General features: G+C 34.3%; 1 long non-coding RNA gene across 24 annotated transcripts; it reads right to left on the reverse strand.

Moving 5' to 3' along the window:
• Window positions 1-1,602: 1,602 nt before the first annotated feature.
• On the reverse strand, window positions 1,603-13,152 carry LOC132616811 (uncharacterized). Of its 24 annotated transcripts, none has more exons than XR_009573406.1 (12): window positions 12,840-12,995; window positions 10,996-11,077; window positions 7,965-8,007; window positions 7,234-7,405; window positions 6,921-6,997; window positions 6,524-6,649; window positions 5,928-6,163; window positions 5,749-5,847; window positions 5,341-5,422; window positions 4,470-4,608; window positions 3,105-3,172; window positions 1,603-1,976 (listed from the first exon to the last, which is right to left on the reverse strand). It is a non-coding gene; the product is annotated as an uncharacterized LOC132616811 (long non-coding RNA). The 24 variants fall into 24 exon arrangements; XR_009573403.1 differs by having other exon boundaries at window positions 5,928-6,166; XR_009573415.1 differs by lacking the exons at window positions 6,524-6,649; window positions 12,840-12,995 and adding an exon at window positions 13,004-13,152 and having other exon boundaries at window positions 5,928-6,166; window positions 7,234-7,410; window positions 7,965-8,030.
• Between the last annotated feature and the right edge of the window lie 3,136 nt (window positions 13,153-16,288).

The raw sequence follows: 16,288 nt of genomic DNA on the forward strand, positions 1-16,288 counted from the left end.
CCAAAGCATTCAAACTTTTGAAAGTACGTAAGTAACTTAATTAGCATGTGTATTTCTGTTTAAAGAACTGAGAAAGAGAAATTTGAGAAAACAAGTATTCTTTCAGTAAAGTGAAACATTGAAGAGATTTATACAAATAAAAAAGTGTCCAAGAAGATGGTGCATATTTGAAATAAATATGACATATACAAGGTGATGTCACACATCTTCATGGGCTAGAAGGCCATTTATTTGTTTTCTCCTTTTTTTTAAGATTTTCCACTCATTTTAAATTAATTTGCTATATATTCAAAAATCTAAAAGTCACTCTATTAATTCTGTTAATTACACCTCTTAAGTATACCTTTTCATCTTACTCTATAACGGTTGGTCATTCTCTCGGTTTCTTACCATAATAATATCCACGAAGTTGCAAGCAAGCTCACAATTAGTTAACGGCTTCCGCCACTTAAGCTTCATTCTTTATATGTCTTTTAAATTGTTTAAGTTGTTAATTTTATATTACTTTTTATGTAGTTTTTAAATATATAAATTTTATTGCAAAAAATTTAAAGCTTCTATGATTGAATTTCCAGTCATAGTTTAGAAGTTTGAATCTCGAAATTTCAGTTGTACCACATAAATTGGGGCAGAAGAAGTAATAAGTACACTAAGAGATCTATATTTTCGTATTAAAATTATGCTGGCATATGTGCACATTCTTTTTCTGTTTTATCATTTTATAGCTATTCTAATAAGAAATAAAGTTCATATAAGTTATACTTCTAACATAAATATTTGTAAGTATAATTTAATTAAACATATAAAATTAATTATCATATGAAGACACTGAAAATTTTAATCTATTCTATCTTGAATATATTTACAACAGTGTCAATTAGTATAATTTTACTAATGGAGTTTATAACCGCGCAAAGCGCTGCCTATTTCACTAGTGCAAGTATACAAGGCCATCACTGCTATCATGACGAAGCTTTCTGGTTGGTCAACAGTGACAGGTGTTGGACACACAAAGGAACCTGCTTAATTAGGGAGCTTGCGAAGTCCAAAAGAAAAGCAGAACACATTTTAAAATGACAGAATACATTGATAACCCTAAAATTTTCAAAGTAAATTTTATTTATACACTTGAATTATAATTTATTTCAATCAAGCACCTTAACATATGATAAATTGACATTTTCTACTCAAATCTTTGAAAAAGCATGTTCTTAAGTGCCTATTACATAATAATTAAATCATATAAGATATGTTACCTTATTTAATAATACACATCAGCCTCAATTAGAACAGGCTGGGCGTTTGAAAACACACGTAAAGTTTTTTCAAAATTCAAGGAAGAAGAGTCTGATAGAAACACTTTATTATGTGTTCAGATACTCATCGGAATGAACCTTAATTCGAATGTTTAAATGAAATTCTTTTACTGCCAAGTTTAAAGAGCTGGCAATGTATTTCGAGTTTTAAAACCTTCCACCTGAATTATTGCTTGTTCTTTTCTACAGAGCATAGGTAGGTGAACTGGGTGACCAATTCACTACTCTAGCTGCATAATCCTTAAATCTGAACCCCAGGGGTTAAATATGATGGTTGCTAAACTCGTCAATCAAAGACTCCCACTATAATAAATAGGCCTAATAGGTGTAGTCTTTATCGTCAATTTTTTTTTTTTACTACAAACAGTCATCTGTCTCAACTTTCATATTAATACGTTTATCTCCACTGCTGGATCCACTTACCTTTGAAAACACTAGAGTACCATTCTTATCACAGCCGTGTCCAAATTATACACCCGCATTGAGAAGTAAGAACTAATTTAAGAAAGCATTGCAAAGAAAGTAGGCAAATTGATAGTTCTGCCATATTCAGTTTTCTTATTGATTTGGAATGTGTTTTGCATCAGGCTTCCATTGTTGTGAACACCATATGGGATTAGACCAATGCATTAGCCTTCTCAATTTAAAATTCCTCCGTATCTACCCAAAAAAATAAAAATAAAAATGAATAAACCATCTCAAGAAAACCAACTTCAACTACAACAAAAGAGGGGGAAAATAAAATTATCATTAGATTAAGGGCATAACCTGATCTAAATGAGACCAAAACATTAAAAACAAAATTGTGATAAACAAAAAATGATTAATAATCAAAAGCCCAAAAGAGAAATCAAGTTGATCAACTCTGTTTGACATGCAATATAGGGGGGAAAAGTAACAACATTAGAAGAAAAAAATTCTAAGACACTCAATGCACAGGTGCTTATGTTGATGCAAGGGTATTCCTCAGAGAGCTTGACTTATTCTTAAGTTCGTTCTATTTGCTGAATAAAGCTCATACAGGCCATAAAAGTGTTGCTCTTGTTTTTAGTTATAATTAAATTCCATAAAAGTACAGACCTTGAGCTCATGAAAATAAGTGTTTGCATCACACAGGTTGGTAAAATATACCTTAAATTTTCAAATAACAAGGCCAGATATAAATGTTGCACCGTGTTTTTAGTTATAAATGCCTTATAAGTGCACGCCTGGGCTGTTGAATTACAGCTTCAACAAGCCACCATCTTCTTCAGGTCCTGACTTCGTAATTGGCTGAATAATTTAACTTGATGCTTTGTTATAGTCATGTTGTGTTCACAAAAGAATTGTATCTTTAGGTTCTGAAAACACCGCTCATACAATAAGTTACCCGCCCTTGTATTAGCAATAACTCTCCTTGAATTCAATTAAATGTAAATTTTGATACACAGAAGTCAGAACCATAACTATCTACCGTCCAGAAGAATCTCAATATTTAATCTACCACTTAGATATTAACCTTCTTTCAAGTCGTGAAGTGTAGCCGTCCACCTATTATACACCACAAAATTTGATTTATAAACTTTGACAATTTTTAGGGACAAATTATGGGATGAAAAGAGCAACTGTTTTCTTCAACTATATATGAGCATTTGTAAACAACTTTTTTATTAAACCAAATTTTACATTTTTTTTAATAGCTATCAAACTGTATTAAAATCATTATAAATTAAGTATGAACACGGACACGGAACATTAATGCAAGTAACTAAATCAAATATAATTTTCTGCAACTATGGGAAAAGTTACCTGTGTTGACAGCCTTCTAGTTTCTTGTTCCAGAATAATACTGAACATGCATATCTTCTTGGATTCTCCTGTCCAACAAGGATTACTTCACGGGTTAATAATGATGCAAGTAGCTAATCCATATGCAATGTAACTTTCATTTCATTGCAAAAACAGTACATAATCACGAGTTAAAAGATAAACTAACAGAGTTTACTAACAAAAAAACTAACAGAATATAAAAGTTCAGGTTCACCTCTTACAGACATATCATCAAGCACCTTGGGGATGTAATCCACTTTAAATTGATAATTTGTAACCAAACAAAATTAATCAAAAAGATGATAAATCAGAAAATTACTAACATGCATGTAAAAATCTAGAAATACATTATTCAAAAAGAATATGGAACTAACGTATATGCGCAAGATTACAAATAAAGAAAATGCAATAACAAAGAAAGATTACATAAAACAACTCCGGAAACAGAGAACTCGCACCAAACTGGGAATAAAAGTACGGAAACAACATGCACAACCGCACTACACTTACATTCACCATGCTCAGAAGCCAGTACATATATAAAAGTATTCCCATTCAAAACGAAAGCTGGGCGTAAGAGGAAGAAGAACCAACATTAAGTAAAAGGAACAAAAAAATAGAAAGAAACCAAAAAATTAAAAGAAAATGTGAACAAAAAATGTGTAAGAGAGCATAATAAGAACTCACAAGAGAAAGAGGAAAGAAAAGCAAGCGGAGAAAGGAGAAGAAGAAGTAGAGCGAGCAAAAAAAAAAAAAATGAAAATAAGAGATAATTAATAATTTGCTTACAAAATTCAGGTGCGACCGGGGTATCTCCACAAATAACAGGTGGAACCATCAAATTAAACAGAAATTTGTATTACCCGAAATACCCTTGGACGACGAAACCCGTCAAATTAAACAGAAATTTGTATTACCCAAAATACCCTTGGACGACGAAACAATGATGGAGCTCACAATTATTTATAGTACTAGAAGGTGTGTGCCCGCGCAAGGCACGGGCGTAGGCCAGCAATTATTGTTTATATGTGTCGTTTAATTATTGTAGAATATAAAGATGAGAGAAACAAACTTAACTTAGAACTTTGTTTCTGCAAAAGTAATGATGAACGACATATGGGCTATAAAGGAAGTATGGAACATCTTTGTCAATATACCATCAACGAATGTCTAAAGCAAATGCGTTAGGAGATCAAATTGCTTGGTCAAATTTTGAATCCAAACTTCAAGCTAAATTTGGAAGCTGAAGAGCTACTTGACTCTTTTCCACAAAGGAAGATCATAGCATTCGTCTCAAAGTTAAGTCTAACACTAACTAGCCTATTAGTCTACCAAAAGAATTACCAAGGAACTAAAGCAGCATCAGGAGCAGCTGACTTCACAAATTTGAGCACACCTCATCTGAAGCTTGTTCAAGTACAGCGCATCATTTCTTGCCCGCAACATCCACATGTGCTCTATGTCTTCTCAAAAGAAGAGCTACCTGTCAACCAAAAGTCAAATCTGTAGGTGTCATTTCCTTTTCCTGTTCTTTTATTTTTGGTTCCAGAAAGGTGTCATTTCCGCTCTAAAATGTAGTAAATATTACTGGCACTATCTTAACATGGATAAGAAAGGACCATATTTTAATTTCACTGTCGTAATCACAACTCAATCTATAAATCTCTGTTTCATGGATTGGCCTGCAATCCCCTTGTAAGATAAATGGACCAGAGATGATGTACTCTTTGAATAGGAGAAAAAGAAAGGTTCATATACATATACTGTTTCGAAAGGGATAGAGGGTTTGGAAACTCATCCAAGAAAGCATTCAATATATTTTATCAGCAAGCATACCTGCATCAACCAAGTCCTAATACAACAGTTGCTAGACCATGAAACATTATACTCAATAGCTTAGTTTATAGAACAGTAACAGAAAATGTCAGTCCAAGTTCAGTGGACACATAAATTAATTGTAAATATTGCTATACATTGCCAGTGTAACCATGCTTCTATGAATAGTGAGAGAGTTTTTATTCGATGTATAAATATAAGTGACAAGATATTCTTTCTCTAGAAAAGACAATATGGAAGATTGTTCATATTTCTGCTTATCTGCTGGATAATATATGCAATATAAATGAGAGAAGTTCACCAGAACCTTTTGGCAGTAGATAAAAAACAAAACTGAGTTTTGTGAGGTATTTTCAAGAGTGAAGTAATAGATGATTACCGAGGAATTATATGCTTATGAAACTCAGCCCCAGACAAAGAGTTGAATTGGTTTTCTTTCCCATCTTGTGTCTGCTACCAAACTGTAGATGAAGTAACGGACTAAATTAAAGTAGAGTGTTCACCTTCTTCCACAAAAGAGCACTCAGTTATAGAAGAAGTAATTTTTTTTAATTTTCTTCTATCACCTAAACCATCACTGATGCTCAAAAGAAAATGTTCTCTTTTTCAATCTCAAAAGCTCTAAAATACAGAAAGCTGGCTTTTAAAAGTTCATCCTAATCTGTTTCTTAACTCTTTTGACTTCAAAATTATAATTTAGTAAGTAGTTACTATTCAGTAAGTAGTGGACAGAAAAACATAACAATCATTGTTACAAATAAAAGGATACATTTTGGGCTTAAAGTACCTTATAATGGTCAAGCAGCCGTGATCTTTTCACCTTGAGTGCGGGAATAACTAAATCTATTGCCAGGTTAGAAGGATTTCGCTCCATATGAACCCGAAGCTATGCAATTATTTTTTCAGATTAGAAAAAGAACTGAGCAGAAACATAGAATGCAGGAAATTGAAAACCAATATTCATACTTGATTTTTTGGGCAGTGTTGTTGGGTCCAGCCAAAATGTAATTACTCGCCTTCATCTTCTTGCATAAAGATGAAGTCTCCAGCTTCTTGATTACTTTAGGCCCAATCCTCAGTTCTTCTACAACTACCAACGCTAGCTAATAGGATTTCAAGAAGCTTCTTAGCTGAAGGCATATTATAAGTTCGCTCAATTTTTTCAATCCCTCATCCAGCTTTCTTTTCTCTTGCAGCAGAAGCTACTAAAATAACAGGGCAGAAAGGAAACCATCAAAGGACAAAATATGTCAGCAACAATCCAAAGAATAGGCACCAAATGAAAATGAAATTAAAGAACTTCATTAAAGAATATACGAATCAAGTAAAAATGAAATAAAAAGACAAATGAAAAATCAGTTGATTTAAATGCACAGACACGAATAATCTCATAGTTACTATAAAGATCTCATAAAATAGAATGCTTTAATTAAAAGACCATGTTCCATCCCCACTCTATAAACCTTGATGTCAGAGCAGAAAATTTAAATTAGCTCAAAAAGTAATTTTTCGGTTACAAGACCCTTCTATTAACATGTAGCAGCAACACATCAACTTTTTACCTTGCAAATAGAATCTGTAAAGATTTAAGAAGCCCTTTCACTGAAATATTTCTGCTTAGTTTAGCGGCAAAAAGTAAATCACGTTCTAAAAGCAGCTCGTGCCAGCATGGGCCCAATTACAGTAATCTGCAAGGGAAAAACTAAACTAATTCTCTTTCTTGATATCAAAATCAACAGATTTTAAACTTTGTCAAAGTGAACACTTTGGACCTCTCCACCCATATGTCGAACCAAATTTCAAATTTGTTAATGCTTTAAATAAAGATGAGCTCAGCATGCACATGGAATTTAATCCAGCTAGCATCTGTCTTCCAAATTCTTCATTTGACATCCAAGCTTGCTTCTCTGTTTCTACAACGTACAATTTTAGGAAAACGCAATGCAAAGGAATAATTACCTCTCACAACGTGTTGCATTGGATGCTTAAGAAAACCTGGAGCTCCTTGTTCATAAACTCCCAATACATCTTCAAAGCTGTAGAATCAATTGAATGAGGTTTCCTCAAGTAGCAAGTTAAGGAGCAAAGAGTTGTGCAATGTCTTTCTACTCATTACTAATGCATCTATCAGCTTTAAGGGCGAAGTTTTTCCATCCCCTGGGACTTAAATTGCCAGCTTGCTATTTGTGGTAGCCGGCTTTCAATTGTAAAACAAAACAAATTGGCTTATGCAAGCTGTAAAAATAGCGCTAATGCTTATTGAAAACCTAACCTGTGTATGATAGTGTTCTTTTAGTTCTTTCCCTTCGTGGATAAGGATATTCTGAAAATTCATACAGCTTATCCCTTTCGTCGAGCTTTCTAGTTCCGTTTCCTCTCAAGACTCCAATTAAACAACTCTTCTTCTCTATACCAGCGAGCTTAAAGAATGGTAGCTCTAATATCTATCCTACAATGAAAGAGCAAAAAGGATTAGGGAAGTATGGAGAAAGAATGAGGCGGAGAGAAAGAAGAAGAATGAGGCGGAGAGAAAGAAGAAGAATGAGGCAGAGAGAAAGAAGATTTAATCAGGTAACAGCTACCTTATGGTAAAAGGAGGAAAAGACTCTTACAACTACTATCAACAACAGTTATATGATGGAAAAGTTTGAGTACGATCATTCTAGGATGAAGTCAACTTTCATTTATTTCCACTGCATCTTTTTGTCCAAAATAAAGCTTACTCAAAGTTTGTGTGTTTAACTGGATAGCATGTACTCCTTAGTGCTTTAGATTTAAGAAATATTTGCAGACTCTTCAAAAATAAATGGTTGAGGTGCTAAAATAATCACACAACAATTTACATACATATGATCGAAATCCATTATATCCTATGAATTTAATGAATACACTTGACTGTTAGTCTATCATGTTAACCAATACTATGGCTGGTCATCTGCCTGCTGAGCTTCATATCTCAGAATTTCTATGATATAAACACAATTAGACAGTAAATGAGCTTACCAACAGAGTTAAGTGTTCGACGAATCAAGTAGCAAAGGCATACCTGCAAAGTCCAAAAGAAACAACCTTCAAAACATGAGTTATAGGAACACACGAATCCATAAAATATAGAAAGATCAACGGGATAGCTCTAGTTCGGTGCAATCCAATCAATTCACAGAAAGATGAAGGAAATTATCTCCTCAACTTTAATCCAAGATAAGAAAAATCCAAACTTCTCACAATCCGTAACATTAGACAACGGTTGTAGAGTTCAGTTTTAGGAAGTGGTATCGTATCTCTTCGCATAACGGCTTCTACCAGTCAAAACCAATCATTTAGGCCGCATGGACTTACATTACCATGAACTCATACAAAAAAAATCTTTCCTGAACCTATGTGAATCCTCTTTTTGTTTGATTAATTGTCAAGTAATGCCATAAATCACTACATTACCTGGAAGGGATATACTGACAACATTTCCATTGTTAGATACAATTCTAACAACCAAAGTTCCTCAGGACGTGGCTTTGATTAAAGACAGCAAATTCGAGAGATAATTGATCCGACTTTTGCCAAAAGAGTACTCGTTTCTTCCAGCCTTAAAACTCTATGTTTAATATCTTTGATTCTTTACTTAACCAGTTCTATATATAGTGCCAGTGGCTTTGCTGATCATTTAACAAACATCCACTCACACCAACCTAAGTTTCATATACTTCCAAACATTTTAAATCAAGAAGCTGAACAAAAGGAGCGGAACACAAGCATACCAGCACTACAAATGCTAAGAAATCGAGAATCGAAGTCATATCAAATATGAAGAATAGCCAAAAATTGATGAGCTTCTATACAGCTCTGCAAGTTTTGCATGTTAATAATTCGATCAAAGATAGAATAATTGGATAGTTGATGTGAAAAAAAGGATTGCACAGAATGTACAAATACGATTATAGTCCTCTCGCTCCCTCCCTCTAAAATGAATAGCTTAGTCAGTTTAAATGCCATTAAATTACTAATCAGCACCTGTAGAGTAGCTAGCTAGTCTTAGCCTATCGCATTACAACAGGAATATAAATGTAAAGGGTAGAGACAAACGGCAGAAGCAAGAGGATTGAAGCAATGGGCCTACAGTAACTTTCAAAAAAGCAGTAGATTCAATTTTTCTCCTTCACTGTAACTTTCAAAAAAGCAGTAGATTCAAATTTAGCATGCTGAAAAATACTCCCGCAATGTTATCATGTGAAAACCACAAATATTCCACATAGTTGAATAGAATAACTGCTAGAATGGACTGCAACATGAGATATCAATACTTAGGTTGCTCCCACGACTTACATTAAACATGTTGCTTCAAAGAAAGAAGGAATGTAAAATATGCCCACTAACTCCTGAGGATGTTCGCCTTATGCTTAGAGCACTTGGTTTTGATAATAATGTTCATATTTATATAACATCAGGGGAAATCTTTGGGTTAAGAAGATGTTGGCTCCTCTTAAGGCTGGCTTTCCAAATTTTGGTGCCAAAGAGCAAGGATGAACTGGCACCACTGTCTTCCTTTTCTTCAAAAATGGCTGCTTTAGATTTCATTGTAATTGTGGTTAGATAAATGTTTCTTTTATCAAATAACAGCTGCAATAAGGCAAGAACGAAATTCCGGATGAAGGTATTCTCTAGCTGTTAAAATGTATCAAATAGGTTTTATGGGAAAAGTTTGTTTCGCATGTGCAAACATATCATATAGGTTTTATGGGAGACCTAATGGAGGTAAACCTCAGCAGTAGTGGTGAGCATGGTATGGTATGGTACGGTATTTGAAACTTCGGTACGGTAATTTCAGTTTACGAACTATACCATTACCATACCCAATTAATTCAGTACGGTTCGGTATTTTTAAGTTCGATTTCGGTATTTTGCGGTACGGCAAATCGGTACCATAGTTGGTTCGACTTTGACTTACATATACTCATATCGTAGAGAATTATGACTTTGTCTACTCAAGAAACGTCTCAATTATATTGTACTAACACCTTACATGTAAAAATATTCAAAAGAAAGTACAAACAATCTCCTTCGTAAATCAATTACACAAAAAAAAAACATTTAAATCAAGATAGAGTAGTCAAAGTTTTAGTTTTCTAATAATATTAGTTTACATATTTTTTAGCATTATGATACTAAGATATATGAATTGTATATGTAACTATATACATCGGTATGGTATTCGGTATTTCGGTATTTTCTTTAGGAATACCAAATACCGTACTAAATACCAGACTCTCTTAAAATGTATATCAAATATCGTACCAAACACTATACTACCAAAACAGTGGTATTAAAAAATTCGATTTCGGTATGGTAATCAGTATCTACCATACCATGCCCACCCCTACTTGGCAGGGATGAGTTTCATGAAAATCCATCAACATGCATTTTGTGAAAGTTCTAATGCCAAGGCTAGAGAAGATATAACTCATTCCTAAAAATCTTGCCATGAACTTTGAAAAGAGTATTGATTCTGCTGATGATGGTGCTAGGAGATTAAGAAGGTCTAGCTTGTCAGAAACTTCGAACAATTAGTTCATTTTGACTACCGGCTTCAATTGATTAATACCAACATAATCTGTAGGGTAGAAAGTTATAAATAAATATCCTAGCAGCTTCAAATGAAGTAAAAACTTTCTGACTCCTCATCAGCTTCAAGCTCAAATAATTCAGATAAATTTCTTCACATCCATTTCTTTAAGAAAAGCTTACATGTTCTACTACAATTCGTAAATTGGAGAACTCAAATAAGGTAATAGTTGCTGGTAGTAAAAATACCAGTAGCAGTTTAAAGATGCTTCGTTTTAAAATCGTGCCACAATGCCTAATTTGACAAACAGACTTTTATCTTTTAATTTTTATAGTCTTAAGAATCTAACTATCAGAACAACCATCACTCTTAGAGACTTACGCGTTCCATTTTGAAATTTGAAGTAAAGGAAAACTTTAAACCATCAATGAATCAAGCCAAAGTATTTGCTAAATCAGTAGAGAAGTATAACCTTACTTATTCTTGGTAATCACAATTTTAAGCCATCCATTGACTTCAAAAATCCAGTAACAAAGTGAACAGCGCTTCCAGGTAGAACCTACAGAATTGTAAGGAAAAAGGACAGTCAGCCACTATATTATATGCTCGTTCAAATTGTTAAGATCACAGTTACTATCCAACAGATAGATAGAGGAAGAACGTAAACTCTCCAGGATGCAAATGGAAATTAATTTATCAAGGTAAACGATTGAAATAAATGTGAAAACATAGCACTTAGATGCTAAAAGCTAACTAACTAAATTGTGCCATTACTAATTTAACGTATTCATTTCATCCAAAGTTATCCATCTTTAGGGGCTCTCAGATTGTTTTGCCTGAAAATATAGTAAGGCAATAGTAAGGGTTTAAAAGAAATGTATAAATTGAGTTTCTTCTTCCCTACTTGTTAAGTGGTGATAATCATATGTTTGTATTAAGTTCTAGAAAACACTTTGAAGGTATGCCTTTTTTTTTTTTTTTTTTTTTTTTTTTTTTACTTTCGATTCCAAAGAGGGAGATTTCTATCAGACATTCAGGTGACAATTGCCAAGTACTATTTTCAACTCATATAAAGGGAAAATCGAAGTCTATATAATATTGATATAAGCTTTTTAAAACCATTATAGAGTGATAAACTAAAAAACAATATGCATAGGAAGCACAGAACAACAAAGAGCAAGAAGAATGGATAAGAAATCAGGTATCCATTTTATATACGGCAAAAACAAAATCGAAGTTATTTTATGTGCAAACCTGGAACTATGCTTAAAGAAGTAAAATGTACAAGTGCTTTTCAATACTTCTTTCAGATGCTATGAGGAATCTTTTTACTGGTGCAAATCTGGAAGTACACAAATTTACCCATGCACCAATGAACATTTACTCCTTATCAAAATCCTTTTTGGTGAGCATAAAAAGATTCAACTTCTTTCAGATGCTATGAGTAATCTTTTTACCGGTTTAAGTGTGGAAGTATACAAATTACCCATGTACCCAGAGTAACCTAAAACTTCAAAAACTGAAATGGTCCAACAGGATTCAAGAAAACAAGATCAAAATAAGTACAAGAATCAAAAGGGATTTAGCTAGAATCACTGAAAATGAAAATTGTATCATCATTTCTCCAAAAAAAAAACTACCAATTACAGTTAACTCGCTAAAGATCCTATGAGAAATTTAATACGCCAGGTACACCTTCAAATATAGAAAAGGGTAAAGAAAAAACATAGAAAAGAGAAGTGCTAGAATCCAAAGGGATTCATATGAAGATTCAACTTTTAGAAGATGCTATAAGTGAAAAAAACTCACTGGTGTGATTCTTTAGGTATACAAATTCACATGCACCCAATTTACTGGAAGAATTTAACTCTTCTATTTTTGATGAATATGAAAGACTATTTTTGTTTTGTAGATAATATACTTTTTACCTGTGCAAGTGTAAAGGTGTATAAATTCACCCATACACCCAACTTACATGAAGAATTTGACTCCTTAATTGAGTAAAAAATAATTAGAAGAAGAAGAAAACAAATATATACCCATTAAACTTTCCAATGTCAACAAACTGATACAACATAACTCAAATTAACACAGAGATTTAGAAAGAAAAAAAAATGAAGATGAAGAGAACTGGAAGAAATTTGGGCAAATATTAAGAGAAAGCATCTTGAAATTGTAAAAGCTAGCTGCGGAGGAAATCGAAGGGGACTAGTCTCTGAAAATCTGAAGAAAAATAATAACTACATGAATTTTAACATTGATATTAGAAAAATAATAATAACTAAAGTTAAAATCTCAAAATCAAAATTAACAGAAATTACCTCATGCAACGCTTCCCGGATGCAAAGAAGTAACATCAAAAAAACAATAATACAGCGAAACAGAAGAGACCAATAATCAACAGAGGAAGAAGGAGAAGAAAGAAAATCAAAGAGCAAGGGAATAATGGAGAAGAAGGAAGTAAAAGAGAGAGTCATCGGGACACCTTTGTTGCATTTGAAGATGGACGGACAGGTGTATCTCTTTGAAGCTTGTAATTACTGATTTACCCTTCGTCGTTCAAGGAGCCTTCACTTATTAATAGTAGAAATAGAAATAAATTAAATGTAGAGCACGTTGTTGAAAGAAGAAAACACTTATCCACATCTAACGGATATAGCAAGTTCTGTAGGATATATATTTGTCACATAAGATTTATCATGAACAATTAATTACGCGATGCTATATGAGACAATTTAGAGTTCTTGGCGTTTTACCCCTTTAATGTATACATTATTTTTTTTTTTTTTTTTTAATTTGCACCCTATTCTTTATTTTTATTTTTTTATGATTTACCCCCTAGTCTATTCATTTCTTGTCAAACCCATAAAACCATTCATTCTATGAGGGATAAAATAGGAAATATGTAATTTAAGAGAGAGTGGAGTTAGGCAGGATCAGAATGGATTGGAATGACGCTGGGGTTGAGAAGCTTAAAACCTAAGACAATTGCAGTAGAGTTTGTTTCAAAGGTAGCAAACAATATTGTAAAGATTGCATTAAAGTTTATTTTATATCAGAATTGATTCTTTGTTGGCTACTTCACCAAGGATGTACTCCGAGAAATCTTGTTTGTTTCGTCGTTTCTTTAACAATTGTTTCTCCTTCAAGATGTCATTGATCATTTTCAAGCGTTTTGACGTTCACGAAGAATCGCATAGCTATGCACAATGGATCAGTAAATATTCATTTTTATTTCGGAAAGTGAGATAGACAACAAACACATGGAGATTTTCATAACATGATCAAGAGCAGAATAACTTTCACAACCCCAGCGTTATTCCAACCCATTCTTAACCTGCCAAACTCCACTCTCTCTTAAATTACATATTTCCTATTTTATCTCTCATAGAATGGTCTTTTTTATGAATTTGCCAAGAAATTAATAGGTTAAGGTGTAAATCATAAAAGAAATAAAAGATATAGTGCAAACTAAAAAAAGGTTTATACATTGACGGTGCAAAACGCCAAGAACTCGACAATTTATTATCTTAATATAATAAATTAGTATTCATTGATGCACAAACTCAATTCAAGTAGATTTTCCTCGAAAGTTATCAGTTGGCTACAGAAACAGTCAAAGCTGAGACTATAAATCTTTTCTCAGAAACTATATAGGAAAATTTCTGGAGTGAATGACTTATATGGTCACTCAACTATAGCAAATTATCTATCAAAGTCACTAATGTTTATTTTGTATCAATAAAGTCACATAAGTTAGACTAGTCTCACAAAGTCACTATAGCCAAAAAAAACTAAAGAGATAATTACATAAACCACCTTCAAGTTTGGCTTTGTAACACTTACTTCCTTAGTGGTTTATGATATTATTCTAACCTCTTTTTTTTTCCCCTTTATAACAATTCATTTAACTTAATTATTCTTAATAAAAAAATTATTATTAAACGACTTTGTCCTTTAATGTATATATTTTTTTTGGTAGTAGTAGTCCTTTAATTTATAATATATTCTTTTATTTAAGTAATTTTGTAAACACCTTTTTTTTCAAGAAAAAAATCCTTTTTACTTGATTAATAATCCCCTTTTTTTTTGTTTTACTAGAATTTCATCTTCTTAATCAATTAATTATTTATCATGTTCCCCCTTTTTATTATCTAATCAAAAAATACTAACGATCAAGTGTTGGCAGTGGTATACCTTATGGAATTTAACAAACTTTTGTAGTCTGCGAGTCAGTTCTACTTTGAATTAAAATATACATAGAAATTCATATTAAAAATCACACTTATACATATCGAAAAATATGAGAAGGCAAAATTCAAGTGAAACATTTTTTTTCTAAGATGAATCTTCATGGTGTATTTGTTTTTTTTTTCGGTCTTTTAATTGGTGTTTTGGTTCGTCTGCCCAGAAAGACAAAGCTGCGACGAAGAAGCGGGCAGAAAGGGAGCCTCCGGCGAATGTAGAGGAAAGTGAATCACAGAATGAGGCCTCGCCTAATGTAGGAGAGCAGGGAGGAGCCTCAGTCCCAATTCCTCCGCCAATTGCTTTGGGTCAACAAGTGACCGAGGCCATACACCTACTGACACAATTGGTTGCCGCCCAGGCACAGCGGCCGAATGCGGGCCCGAGTGACTGTTCCGCCAGTACCAGAGCCCGTGATTTCTTGACTTTAAATCCTCCGGAATTTTTCAGGTCGAAGCCGGATGAGGACCCCCAAGGCTTTGTTGATGAGATGTTGAGGACGCTGAAACTTATGCATGCTTCTGAGACCGAATCGGTAGAGTTGGCCTCTTATAGACTCCGCGATGTGGCGGTGCTATGGTACAAAAATTGGATGATATCAAGAGGAGAGAATGCACCACCTCCCGTTTGGCAAGAATTTGTGGATGCCTTTATTCGTCATTACTTGCCGCCTGAGGTCCGCCGAGCTAGAGCGGATAGGTTCTTGAATTTAAAGCAAGGAAGCATGAGTGCTCGAGAGTATAGTATGCAGTTCAATTCGTTAGCCAGATACGCTCCAACTATGGTGGCCGACATGGGAGATAGAGTCTACAGATTTGTGAGTGGTTTAGGACCCCACTTGTTTAGAGATTGTTTGACGGTCTCTTTGCAAGATGGGATTAATATTTCCCGGATACAGGCTCACGCTCAAAATCTTGAGGAATGACAACAACAGCAAAGGAGTGAGCGTGACGGTGAAAGGAAACAAGGTAAGAGGGCTAGATCGATGGGAGCGAGTAGCGGGTATAGAGGGGGCCTGAGGCAGATGCACTCTAGGCACTCAGGTCAGTCAGCGACCAGTGCGCCTCCCAGGTTCTCAGACAGAAGGTCTGATCATTCTTTTCAGTCGGGACAAGGCCAGAGTTCGAGGGCCTCAGATTTTCAGTTCAAGGGAGATTTTAGCCAGAGGAGACCCCCCAGTACCGCGGTGTAGCCAGTGCGGTAAATTACATTCCGGACAGTGTCGTCAGGGTACCGATGCTTGTTATGCCTGCGGGAAAGTTGGTCACATGATGAGGGATTGCCCTTAGGTGAGAGATAGAGCAGGGACTCAGCCCACAGGTTCAGCAGCGGGTTCTTCTTCAGTGCGTCCGACAGCACAGACTTCTCAGACTATAGCAGGTAGAGGCAGAGGCAGAGGGGGAGCATCTACTTCAGGAGCTGTTCAGCCCCGCCTATATGCTTTAGCAGGGCGACATTATCATGAATCCTCCCCCAATGTTATCACAGGTACCTTGACAATATTTTCCCGTGAGGTATATGCTTT

Source organism: Lycium barbarum, chromosome 11, assembly GCF_019175385.1.
Source record: "Lycium barbarum isolate Lr01 chromosome 11, ASM1917538v2, whole genome shotgun sequence".
NCBI classification, from domain to species: Eukaryota; Viridiplantae; Streptophyta; class Magnoliopsida; order Solanales; family Solanaceae; genus Lycium; species Lycium barbarum.